Source organism: Arvicola amphibius, chromosome 6, assembly GCF_903992535.2.
Source record: "Arvicola amphibius chromosome 6, mArvAmp1.2, whole genome shotgun sequence".
Lineage (NCBI taxonomy): Eukaryota > Metazoa > Chordata > Mammalia > Rodentia > Cricetidae > Arvicola > Arvicola amphibius.
The window spans coordinates 145,057,809-145,071,152 of NC_052052.2; the positions used below are offsets into that span (position 1 = coordinate 145,057,809).

At 45.1% G+C, this 13,344-nt stretch overlaps 1 pseudogene; it reads right to left on the reverse strand.

Moving 5' to 3' along the window:
* Positions 1 to 10,895: 10,895 nt before the first annotated feature.
* Positions 10,896 to 11,277, reverse strand: LOC119817774 (annotated as a pseudogene).
* Positions 11,278 to 13,344: the final 2,067 nt, after the last annotated feature.

Consider the following 13,344-nt stretch of genomic DNA (forward strand, 5'->3'; position numbering starts at 1 on the left):
AGCTGCTCCTCCAAAACTCATCCTTGGTTTTGTCCTGTCTCTGTCTGTCTGGGTACCAAGTGCTGTTTTAGTTTTTCTGAGGAAGACAAGAATAATGTGCGTTCATTGCAGATAGGACAACAGCAATGGACTGTAAGTCCCCATCTCTGGCCTCTATCTTTGGAGGCCCTGTCCCAGTGCCCACCAAGCCTTGACCCCTTCCCGGAGTAGGGTCAAGACAGCCCGCCAAAATCTTGACCAATCCCCCAGTCTATTTAAACTGCTTCCCCAGAAAGTTCCCTCATGGTCTCTTCCCCCCACCCCACCATGGTTGCATTTGCAGCTTCCCGGTTCCCCCTCCGGGCCATCTGAGAGTGCAGGAATCCCATTAAACCTGGATATTTTTTAATTTGGCTTGTAATTTGGCTTGATTGGGATTTTTTGCGTCAGCAAAGATCCGTGTTAGGAAAATTCCTAACATGAACCAAAGGACCCACCTGTCTAGTCCAGTGACTTTACTGGATTTAGGGGAGCATAGATAATTCCCAATCAGATGTACCACTGGGAAGTTCCACCTTGGCATTGCTAATGACCTCCTGAAAGGCGCACAGATGGAGTCTGCCCCCACTAACCTTCTGTCCCATACACTCCCTTGACTGTGTTAGAGCTAGGAGTGCAGTTTGCAGGAGGGAGTGGCTATAATCAGAGGTGGGGGTCTAGTGACCCTCCTCCACACCCTACTCCTGGGCGTGAATGTCAGCGAGCCGGTCTTGTTACTGTCTCGTGCAGGTGGTCAAGTTGTTCTGATTAAGGTGTGAATACCCGTGCTATACCAGGAAGGCTGTGTTTCACAACATTGGTTCATACAAGGAAAAGTCCTGAGAATGGCTGGTCCAGGCACAGGTTGCCAGCACTGAAAAGAGGCCAGTGAGTCAGGAAAACAAGGTGACTTTGAGCATCTTCTTCCGGGATACTGGGACCCCCACCCCCACCCCAGGGAAGGTGGTGGGAGGTTGTTTTAGGAGAGTTGAGAGCTAGAGGTAGCAAGAGCCACTCCAGAGAAGAGAGAGGCGCAGGACAGTGAGAACAGTTCACAGAATCTAGGTTGTCCCATTCCCTAGAAGGCTGGGGACCCTACACATGACTGAGTTCCCAGCTCCCCGTGAAAGGAGCACAGTGTGCAGTCAGAAGCAGTATTTCCGTGCGATGCCCTGAGACACTTCCTGGAGGAGACCTCGTGACTCTGAGAAGACTGTGTGTCTTGATTTTTTTCTTCCAGTGAGTATCATGACGGATATGACTTACAAATTGCAGTGTATGCTTGTGATAAAAGCAGATTACGTTTTCGCTGTGATTGCTTCTAGGCCTCCATAGCCGGTGTCTGGAGAAACCACGCAAACCCTCCTCCTTGCCTTGATGCATCAAGGCAAGAGACTCATGGAAAGAAATATGGCCGAGTAGGAGAGGGTCTTGCAGAAGAGACCGGCAAGAAGGGGAGGCAAGCTGGAGAACAAGTCAGCAAAGACAGGGAGTCTAACTTGTTCCCACAGCCTGGCCCCATACCTCCCTCTCACTGCAACGCCAACAGTTTTTGGTGAGGAACGCACCTTCCTCTACGCAGTTTGTGTCGTCTGACTTAAATGAACCCCACTCCCACTCTCTCAAGCCTCGTCTTCTCGTACTGACCGGAATCGTGGAGAATTCATTCCTTGAGAATAAAAACAACCTTCCCCTTCCCCCCGCCCCGCCCCGCCCCGCCCCGCATCTGGTTCGGGAGGCAGTTCCAGTTCATCTCTTGAAGCTTGCACTAAAAGGCGTGGAGAGAGAAGCACTCAGTGAGGCAGTGAACAGCTAGAGGTGACAAAGGCACAGGAGGTGACAGGAGCAAAGGGGAAACAGCTATGGGGCTGCGAGAATGGGTAAAGCATTCACCGAAGGACTTGAAGTTTTCTAGTGGATGACCGCAGTGGTATGACTGTAGTCCCTGCTTTTGAGAAGTGGAGGCAGGAGGATTCCAAATTCAAGGCCAGCCTCAGCTACCTTGAGAGCCTTCCTTAAGAGAGAAATGAGCCGGGCACTGGTGGCGCATGCCTTTAATCCCAGCACTCGGGAGGCAGAGGCAGGCGGATCTCTGAGTTCGAGGCCAGCCTGGTCTACAAGAGCCAGTTCCAGGACAGACTCCAGAAACTACAGGGAAACCCTGTCTCGAAAAATCAAAGAGAGAGAGAGAGAGAGAGAGAGAGAGAGATAGAGAGAGAGAGAGAGAGGAGAGGCGAGAGGAGAGAGAGAGAGAGAGAGAGAGAGAGAGAGAGAGAGAGAGAGAGAGAGAGAGAGAGAAATGAGACAGCCAAGTTCCCTCACAGAAGACAAACCTACTGAATTCAAATCAATAGCAGAGCAGGTAAGGATGGGTTGGACCACCTCTCACAGTGATGCCTAAGTGCATCACTTGCTGTGCACCCCCAAGAGTCATATGTTGGAGCCCTAACTTCTTTACATGCGATGGTATTTGGAAAGGGGTCCTGTGGAAGTCATGAGGGCAGAGCCCTAGTGGGAGATTAAGTGTCCTTAAGAGAACACTCATCAGATCTCTCTGACATGTAAGGGCACAGCAGAAGGCAGCAGCTCCTCAGAGCCTGGCCGTGTCAACACCCTGACTACGGGACCAGAGCTATGAGAAACACCTGGTTTAGCAGACATGCCCGCGGGGCTTTGTTGCAGCAGTATATGCTGACCATATACTGCTGTAGGGTACGCTGAGGATTGCAACACAGGTAGCAAAGTGATTGGATTCACTTCACCCCTCCAGGTCCTGCTTCTGTCCCCAGCACTGCTTTTACACTAGGAGGAGATGGCAGGGGAAAGGGAGAGGAGATGAGAAGCGACAGGACGAAGGGAGATGAGATCTTCCCTGTGACGCCGAGGAGCCAAGCAGGGCGGAGGACACGCGTGAGTGGCAGACTTCTGCCAACATATGACAGGCCTGGGGGCTGGCTCCCAGCATTGCAAAACCAGAAGGCATGGAAGAAAAAAGAAGACCACACTGATAAGGGAAAGAAAGAAAATCTAGAGTTCAACTAACAGTAATGCTGCGATTCATTTTGGCAAGTGGGCCATAGTTTTGTGCATTCACTTTGGAGACGCCGTGAGAGGTTTTTAGGAACTGCACACTATCTTTCCATTCATCTTTCCAGGTTTTACTTATTGGGGGAGGGGAGTATATAGATGCCACAGTACGTGTGTGCAAGTCAGAGGATAGGCTATAAGAGTTTGTTCTCTCTCTCTCCTCCATGTGGGCTCCAGGGAATTGAACTCAAGGTGTCAGGCTTAGCAGCAAATGCCTTCACCTGCTGAGCTGAGTCATCTTGACAGCCCTACTCCACGTTTCTGTAAATCTAAAACAATCCTAAAATAAAATTCTTGTTTACAAAAACAAAGCATGCAGAGTTAATAATTAAAATCATGAAGTAGGGACCAGAGAGATGCTTCTGGGGTTAAGAGCTCATAACCATGAGGGTCAGATTTTGAATTCCAACAAGCTGGGTGTTCCCTGAGAATGCCTGTAAGCCCAGTTCTGAGCAGGGAAGAGGCAGGAGGACCACCAGGGCTTAATGGCTTTCACACTAGCTAAAATGTGATCCCTGGGTTCAAAGAGTCTGTCTTAGAGGAACAGGCTGAGACTGTTAGAAGAGACACCGGACACCTGCACTTCTGGCCTCGGCATGCACATGCATATACATACAACGTACTTATATTCACACAGATCAGTAAATTAAGTACAGATAAAAATCTTTAAACATAGTGAAGTATCTTTTATTAAATGTCTTCTATGTTTTTTTTTTCTTTTCTTAAATGTCAAGGTGGCAAAATTAATTTTTTTTCTTGCAGTACTCTAGATTGAACCCAGAGCTTCACTCATAATAGGCAAGTGCTCCTACCACCAACCTACAGCCCAGCCCATGGAAACAATCTTCTACAGAGCTTTTTACCATACATGGCAGAGAGAGACAATACACTTTCCCATGGTCTGATTGAGGATGGAGAACCCTAAAACTGATGAAAGTGGGGCTGGAGCGATGAGTGAAGACCACTTCCTGGTCTTGCAGGGGACCTGGGTTATCTTCCCAGCATCCCTATCAGATGGCTCACAACCACTTGTAATTCTAGCTCTACTGGATCTGATGCACCTTCTGGCCTCTGAGGGTACCTTGCACACAGGTGGTGCACATATGCATACATCTAACATGTTTTTAACTCTGTTAACAAGCTGATAATGCTTATCTCAACAGACTTATCACTTCCACACCTGGAAATGCATCCTATAAAATTCCCGATTGTTCAGAGATACGAAACGGGTATTCGGACAGAAATGGGATGCTGGAAAGAGGACTTTACTCCCCGTTTAGGGCACTTCAGTGCAGCATCAGGCGGTCATTAATCCATCCGAGTGTGAGGCCCAGAGCAAGGATTGACACGCAGTATTCTTCCAGCTCCACAGTGAGCTTCATAATCGCTGATTACAATACAGTCCTAAAGCTCTCGAAAAAAAAGGGAGTGTCTTAGTCAGGGTTACTATTGCTGTGATGAAACACCATGACCAAGACACTTGAGGTGAAATGGACTGATTATTTGGATTATGATTCCACATCTCATTGCATCATCAAAAGAAGTCAGGACAGGAACTCAAACCGGGCAGAAACCTGGAGGCAGGAACTGATACAGAGGCCATGGAGGAAGGTTGTTTACTGGTTTGCACCACATGCTTTGCTCAGCCTGCTTTCTTTTTTTTAAAATATTTATTTATTATGTATACAATATTCTGTCTGCATGTATTCCTGCAGGCCAGAAGAGGACACCAGACCTCATTACAGATGGTTGTGAGCCACCATGTGGTTGCCGGGAATTGAACTCAGGACCTTTGGAAGAGCAGGCAATGCTCTTAACCTCTGAGTCATCTCTCCAGCCCCCTCAGCCTGCTTTCTGATAAAACTCAGGACCACCACACCAGGGCTGGCCCCACCCAAAGAAGGCTGAACCCTCCACATCAATCAGTAATTAAGAAAATGTTCTACAAGCTTGCTTGATGTGGGGTGTCCTTCTGCATATGTTACTTATAGTTACTTATATTGGTTGATGAATAAAGCTGTTTGGATCAGTGGCTTAGGAGAGCAAAGTCAGGCAAAAAATCCGAACAGAGAGAGAGAGAGAGAGAGAGAGAGAGAGAGAGAGAGAGAGAGAGAGAGAGAGAGAGGGCAGAGTCACAGAGATGCCACGTAGCTGCCAAAGGAAAAGGATATGCCAGGACCTTACCAGTGGGTCAGAGCCTCATAGCAATACAGATTAATAGAATAGGTTAATTTAAAATGTAAGAGTTAATAAAAAAAAAGCCTGAGCTAATAGGACAAACAGTGTTGTAATTAATATAGTTTCTGTGTCATTATTCGGATCTGGGCAGCTGGGAAACAAACAAGCAGTCCGCTTACACTTGTTTACCCCTCCCTCTTATGGAGACAATTTCTCAACTGAGGCTTCCTCCAGACTGATGCTCTAGTTTGTGTGAGAATGACATAAAACTAGCCAGCATGGTGAGTAATAAGAGTTCTGACTTGAAAGACGCCAAAGGCTATGATTAAATAAAACACATGAGAGAAATAAAGTGAGTGTATGACTTTGGGTGTGTGTGAGTACATGTGTACCTGTGCACACATTTAGAATTAGAGAGGAAGTTTCCCTTTGTCTTCAGTCCCCCCCAGAACACAGGCTCAAACCTCCTCCCCTCTCATTTTACAGTGTTGAGGATCTAATCCAGAGCCATACAGACACTAGGTAAATGTTCTACCTCCGAGTTATACCTACAACCCTATGTACCACACCTGTAATAAAGTTTTGTAAGTTGGGTGTGGTGGCCCACAGTGGCAATGCACTTTGGAGAACGGAAGTGGGCAGATCAGGAGTTCAAGGTCATTCTCAGTTGCCCAGCAACCCTGAGGCCAGTCTGGGCTGCAGGAGACACCTTATCAAAAAGGGAAGAAAAGGAAACAGAGGAGAGAATCCACAGATGGAAGGTCTATGGCTAGAATGTTTATTTCTTGCAAACCCACGTGTAAATTTAGTAGCCACTGTCACTGGATTAAAAGGTGGACCTTTGCGAATTTATTAGGCATTGAGGGCTCTGCAGCCATTACGAACAATAGAAGGACACATAAAACTAAGAGGGGAAATATCAGAAGTTGAAGCTCATTATTAGCTACACAGAGAATTCAAAGTCAGCCCAAGATAATTAACCCCCACCATCACCACACACACACACACACACACACACACACACATACACACAAAAAAGAAAATATATGCATACAACCATTTGTATCAAAAATTATAACATGGGGGGGCTGGAGAGATGGCTCAGAGGTTAAGAACACTGGCTGTTCTTCCTAGAGGTTCTGAGTTCAATTCCCAGCAACCACATGGTGGCTCACAACTATCTATAATGGGATTTGGTGCCCTTTTCTGGTGTGTAGACATACATGCCAGAGTACTATATACATATACATATATATACATATATATATATATATACATAATTTAAAAAATATAACATGGGACCTTCAAAGGAGTAGACCTAAACCAATACCCTGGTGGATCTGGGCAAGAGTCTAGGACCTCTGTCAGCCTGGGCGTTAGTGAATCTGGGTCCTCCAAGGGAATAGGCAGGAACCAGAGATCTCGGCAGGCCCAGGCGCAAGTCTGGGACCTCAGAGAGAGTAGGCCTGAGCCAGGTCCTCTGTGGGTTCAGGCATTGGTCTGGGACATCAAAGGGAATAGGCAGGAACCTAGAACCCCTGCAGGTCTGAGCGCAAGTCTGAGACCTCTGAGGAAGTAAGCAGGTCCTCTGCGGGTTCCCACTAGAGCCTGGGACCTCTGAGGCAGTAGACCGGAACCAGAAACCTTTCCAGGTCCAGCTCCAACCTAGGGACTTCTGCACTCATAGGTGGTTTTTAAACATAAAGCAAAGAGAGCCAGCCTACAAACCACAATCTCAGAGAATTTAGACAACAATGAGGACACTAAGAGAGACTTGCATAGATATAATCTACATGGGAAGTAGAAAGTATAAAAAGACAAGATCTCCTAAGTAAATTGAGAACATGGGAACCTTGGGAGAGGATTGAAGGAGGGAAGGGAGAGGCAGGGAGGGGAGCAGAGAAAAATGTAGCGCTCAATAAATATCAATAAAATAAAAAAAGAAAAAATATTCAGCTAAAATAAAAAAATTATAACACAAATATATAGTCAATCAAATTTTTTTTGTTTGTTTTTCAAGACGGGGTTTCTCTGTGTGGTACTGGCTGTCCTGGAACTCTGTTTTGTAGACCAGGCTGGCCTTGACCTCACAGAGATCTGCCTGCCTCTGCCTCCTGAGTTCTGAGATTAAGGTGTGCTGACCACCGCCCGATGAACCAAATATTTTTTAAATGTTTATTTATTTATTATGTATATAGTATTCGGTCTGCATGTATGCCTGCAGGCCAGAAGAGGGCACCAGACCTCATTACAGATGGTTGTGAGCCACCATGTGGTTGCTGGAAATTGAACTCAGGACCTTTGGAAGAGCAGGCAATGCTCTTAACCGCTGAGCCATCTCTCCAGCCCTGAACCAAATATTTTTATATGCTACAATCTTTCTAGAAGGACCCACCATGTGTTGGCAATGTTTTGTGTCCTAGTTGTAAATGAGGTGGTAGTAAAGCCAAACAGTAAGTTGCTGTTGTCTGTACAACCTTTTATATATATATATATATACATATATATATATATAACCTAGTAAAAATTAAAAAGAGAAGATGGATATGAAGGCATATACTTGTAATCTCAGCACTATAAATACTAAGACAGGGGCTGAAGAGACAGCGTAGTGGTTAAAAACACTCTTAACCTCTTCCAGAGGTACTGAGTTCAATTCCCAAAAACCACATGGTGGCTCACAACAATCTGTAATGAGATCTGGTGCCCTCTTCTTCAGGCCTGCGGGCATATATGCAGACAGAACACTGTATACCTAATAAATAAATAAAATATTAAATAAATACTAAGACAGGAAGATCACAACAAATCCTAGGCTGGCTCTAAAAGAGAGAGGGAGGGAGGGAGGGAGGGGTCAGATAGACGGGAAAAGGAAAGAAGAGACATCCTATTCCAGGTTCCAGCCAGGCAAGGGCAGCTCTCGCCCCTCATCAAGGAAACCCCTCTTTGTAACAGCCAGAGACACCACGGACAAGTACAGTCCACAAAGGGCAGTGCTGTGGAGGTCAGACCCTACTAATCCATCTCCAGCTGTCTGCTGCACCTCAGGCTAGGGGGTCACTGCGGAGGAGGGGCAGAAAAATAATAAAGACAGATAACGGATCTGGACATATTAATAAAGCATTTCATCAATTTTGTGCCCAATGGAATATCGAACATAAGACTGGTATTCTTTTTTTTTTTTTTTTTTTTTTTTGGCTTTTCGAGACAGGGTTTCTCTGTGGCTTTGGAGCCTGTCCTGGAACTAGCTCTTGTAGACCAGGCTGGTCTCAAACTCACAGAGATCCGCCTGCCTCTGCCTCCCGAGTGCTGGGATTAAAGGCGTGCGCCACCACCGCCCGGCTAAGACTGGTATTCTTTATTATCCTCAAGGGCAAGGAATTGTGGAGCATGCTCATAGCTCCTTGAAAACACAACTTCAAAAGATAAAAAAACAGGAGAATTATATCCTCAAACACCACATAAAGCCTTAAATCATGCACTGTTTACACTAAACTTCTTGAATACAGATGTCAATGAGCGATTAGCGGCAGACAGATTATGGCATAATGGCACAAAAGCGACCTTCGCTAAAGCAAGGTGGAGAGACCCTTGCACTGGAAGATGGAAAGCACCCGACCCTGTATTAATTTGGGGTTGAGGATATGTCTGTGTTTTTTCACAGGATGATGATCAAGCGAGATGGCTTCCAGAACGCCTGGTTCGATGTGTCCGGCAGAAGAACACCAGACCCGAAGACATCATAGCTGCTAATGCCCCCATGGAGGAGTCGGAATGAAAGTTCATGGTTCTGTTTTTCTGACCCCACGAAGAGGAATGCCTGATCCACGGGACCTGCTGCCACCATTCTATACAGTGGACACCACTCTGCACTGCAGGACACTGGGCTGCTTCCAGACACTCGGGATCCACATAGTCACTGAGACCCAGCTGCAACGGCCGCAATAATTGCAGCTTGCTACAGTCTGAACCCTGTTTACTTTGGAGCAGGACTAGAAACACAAAACTCAGATTGCCAATGAGGTATTCAATCTGCTGATGAAATGTTAAGGGAGCCTGAGAACTGAGTTCTCAATTTTCCCCTCAGGGAAAAAAAAAGGACTGAAAGCCCTCTTCAGATAAGAGGAGGGCAACCTAAGGGTTTTTTCTGCTGCTCAGTTGCTTAAAAGCAACTTACCCATTACAAGAAATCTTGTCTTTTGGTTAAAATGGATTTAAGAAAATTAAGGTTTGTTAAATGGTGTTATGGTATTGACCTACTCATGCTTTAGTTCACTGTAAGATGATAATAAATAGAAAATGTTTAGAACTTGTTTCAGAAAAGTTTGACACTAGTAATGAATTTTATATGCTTGATAAAACAAATTTAGAGTGTGATACAGTTGAATACTCTAGACCAACTCACAAGTGGGCATTCCCACCCCTGGTGATCCTTTACTCCTTTAATAAGAAGATATATTAACCATTAAAGTATGTATAGCACAAAGTATTATCTGCCTGTTTATCATTAGCTAATTGCTAATGAACTCTCTTGACAGAAACCTGGCTCAAGATGCAGAGCCCAGTACTTTCTCCCTTAACCCTTTGTTTACAGAGGTCGGCAGTCAAGGACAGGATTTGATCCTTCCCTCCCCCCCCCCCACCTAAGACTTGGACTTGCATAAATTAAGGTGCATGTTCTGAAGATGGGTAAGACTGGGAAATGGAGAAGTGTTCATCCCAAGGCAGGCGCGATCATCTGTCCTATTGCAGAAGCACAGGCTTTATTAAAATTAATAAAAAGAGAAGAATTGTGGAGGCCCAAAGCCAGAGAGTTTGGGAGAGTTTAGGACTTATTTTTAGTTCAAGTTTAGGGCTTCTAACTCAAACAAAGGTCCTACCTCGTTGTGAATCTGAGTTCTGCCCTCTGGAGGCTCTTGTCAACAGCTGTGGCTAGTTGCCAGACCTTGTCAACAGGTGTGGATAGTTGCCAGACCTCGTGCTCCTGAAATAGGGAAGGAGTTGGTTCCTACAAAAACCAAAAGACTAAGGATCCAACTAAGTTCTAGTTCCCTGTAGGGGAATAATTTGGGATTATACCCAGGGAGTGGTTTGCCTACAGAGTGTTTGGTTTGGGCATGAGTCAAGGGCATGAGCAATGAATGTATCCGATGACGTTCTTTTTATTTTCCATGATATTTATTGAGCTCTACATTTTTCTCTGCTCCCCTCCCTGCTTCTCCCCTCCCCACTTCAGCCCTCCCCCAAGGTCCCCATGCTCCCAATTTACTCAGGAGATCTTGTCTTTTTATACTCTCTACTTCCCATGTAGATTAGATCTATGTAAGTCTCTCTTAGTGTCCGCATTGTTGTCTAAGTTCTCTGGGACTGTGGTTTGTAGGCTGGCTTTCTTTGCTTTATGTTTAAAGACCACCTATGAGTGAGTACATGTGATAATTGTCTTTCTGGGTCTGGGTCACCTCACTCTAATGTTTTCTAGCTCCATCCATTTTCCTGCAAAATTCAAGCTGTCGTTATTTTTTCTGCTGTGTAGTACTCCATTGTGTAAATGTACCACATTATTTTTTTTTAAAAAAGTCAGTAGACTCTTTATTGCTTCTGGGGTGTAGGGCTCAGGAGCTCTTGGTGGGACGGGTCCGTTTCCTCTTCACCACCACAGGCTTCTGGCTTCGTAGGCTGATCGGGCCCGTACTTGTTCTTTCGGATCACGTGCCTGATGCTGCTCAGGGTGGCCCGTGCATTCTTGTTGATGGTGGTCCTTACGTAAGAAGTAGCTGGTTTGCGCTGACCGGATCTGCCTTTCATGACCACCACGACCCCTTTGCCATCGGCCCCGGGCTCCACTCCCACTGTCTTGCGGTGAATCAGCCCATTGTAGCGGAAGGAGTTGCGGGCTTTCAGATTATTGGGTTCGGTGCTGTATGTCTGCTTATTCCTCTTGATCAGGAAACTGGAGCAGTTCCGAAGGCCCATCCATTGCAGATGCGCAGACATGGCAGCGCCTGCTCTTCTATGGCAGACAGAGACGGAAAAGGAGCGCTAGGGGCGGGTCCGTACCACATTATTTTTATCCATTCTTCGATCGAGGAGCATTTAGGTTGTTTCCAGGTTCTGGCTATGACAAACAAAGCTGCTATGAACATAGTTGAGCACATGTCCTGTGGCACGATTGAGCATCCTTTGGATATATACCCAAAAGTGGTATTACTGGGTCTTGAGAAAGGTTGTTTCCTAATTTTCTGAGAAATCGCCACACTGGCATCCAAAGCGGTTGTACCAGCTTGCATTCCCACCACTAATGCAGAAGTGTTCCCTTTTCCCCAAAACCTCTCCAGCATAAGTTGTCATCAATGTTTTTGATCTTGGCCATTCTTACAGGTGTAAGATGCAATCTCAGAATTGTTTTGATTTGCATTTCTCTGATGACTAAGGATGTTGAACATTTCCTTAAGTGTCTTTCAGCCATTTTAGATTCCTCTGTTGAGAGTTCTCTGTTTAGGTCTGTACTCCATTTTTTTATTGGATTATGTGATCTTTTGGTGTTCAATTTCTTGTGTTCTTTGTATATTTTGGAGATCAGACCTCTGTCTGATGTGGGGTTAGTGACGATCTTTTCCCATTCTGTAGGCTGTCGTTTGTCTTGTTGACCGTGTCCTTTGCTTTACAGAAGCTTTTCAGTTTCAGGAGGTCCCATTTATTAATTGTTTCTCTTAGTGTCTGTGCTGCTGGGGTTCTATATAGGAAGTGGTTCCCTGTGCTAATGCATTCCAGTGTACTTCCCACTTTCTCTTCTATGAGGTTCAGTGTGGCTGGCTTTATGTTGAGGTCTTTGATCCATTTGGACTTGAGTTTTTTTCCATGGTATTAGATATGGGTCTATTTTCATTTTTCTACATGTTGATATCCAGTTATGCCAGCACCACTTGTTAAATATGCTTCCTTTTTCCATTTGATTTTTTTTGCTTCTTTATCAACTATCAGGTGTTCAAAGATGTGTGGATTGATATCCAAGTCTTCTATTTGGTTCCATTGGTCCTCCTATCTGTTTTTATGCCAGTACCAGGCTGTTTTCAGTACTGTAGCTCTGTAGTAGAGTTTGAAGTCAGGGATTGTGATGCCTCCAGAAGTTTTTTTATTTTACCGGATTGTTTTGGCTAAGCAGGGTTTTTTGCTTTTCCAAATGAAGTTGAGTACCATTCTTTTGAGGTCTTTGAAGAATTTTGCTGGGATTTTGCTGGGCATTAAATTGAATCTGTAGTTTGCTTTCAGTAAGATTGCTACTTTTACTATATTAATTCTGCCTACCCAAGAGCATGGGATGTCTTTCCACTTTCTGGTTTCTTCTTCAATTTCTGTCTTCAAAGATTTAAAGTTCTTATGACTTTCAATTTGAATGTTAATGCAGTCCTTTGTTCTACTCCTACCTTTTGAAGTCAGGGGTATATTAAGCTGTTGGAAGTTAAACATGGACGAATTTTCAGTACTCACTGAGATTCCTTCCCGATACTATCCTACGTTTTCCGCGTTTTATTATTTTTGTTTGCATCTTTGTATTATTTACTATATTTCTAAATTCCCACGCCTCCACTCTGGAAGAAAGTATTTTGTCGAGGCTGGCCCCCAACACAGAAAGACTGTGGGAGCCAGAGAAACAGTGGACTTTGTTCTAAGACTGTCTTCTAGGAATGGCAGAAGCTACACCCATGAAGTCTCACCAACATGGCTGCCTAAACATGAGCTGAATCGAGATGACACAAATAGACATTCCCATGTGGAACCAGGAAGTTCACACAAGGCCTCAACCCTACACAACAAACACAGCAACTAACCTGTGAGTGAGAGAAACAATCTTCCCCAGGGAAGAGCAAATGGTCAGCCATGAAAACATACATGGCTTGTATTTGTATATTTAAAACAAACACACACATAAAAGAAAGAAAGGAAGGAAGGAAGGAGGAAGGAAGGAAAGAAGGAAAGAGAATGAGCCAGCAAGTGAGGTAGCCAGTTAGCTCCTCATACCTATAATCCTAGCACTCAGGAGGCTAAAGCAGGATTGCAGGG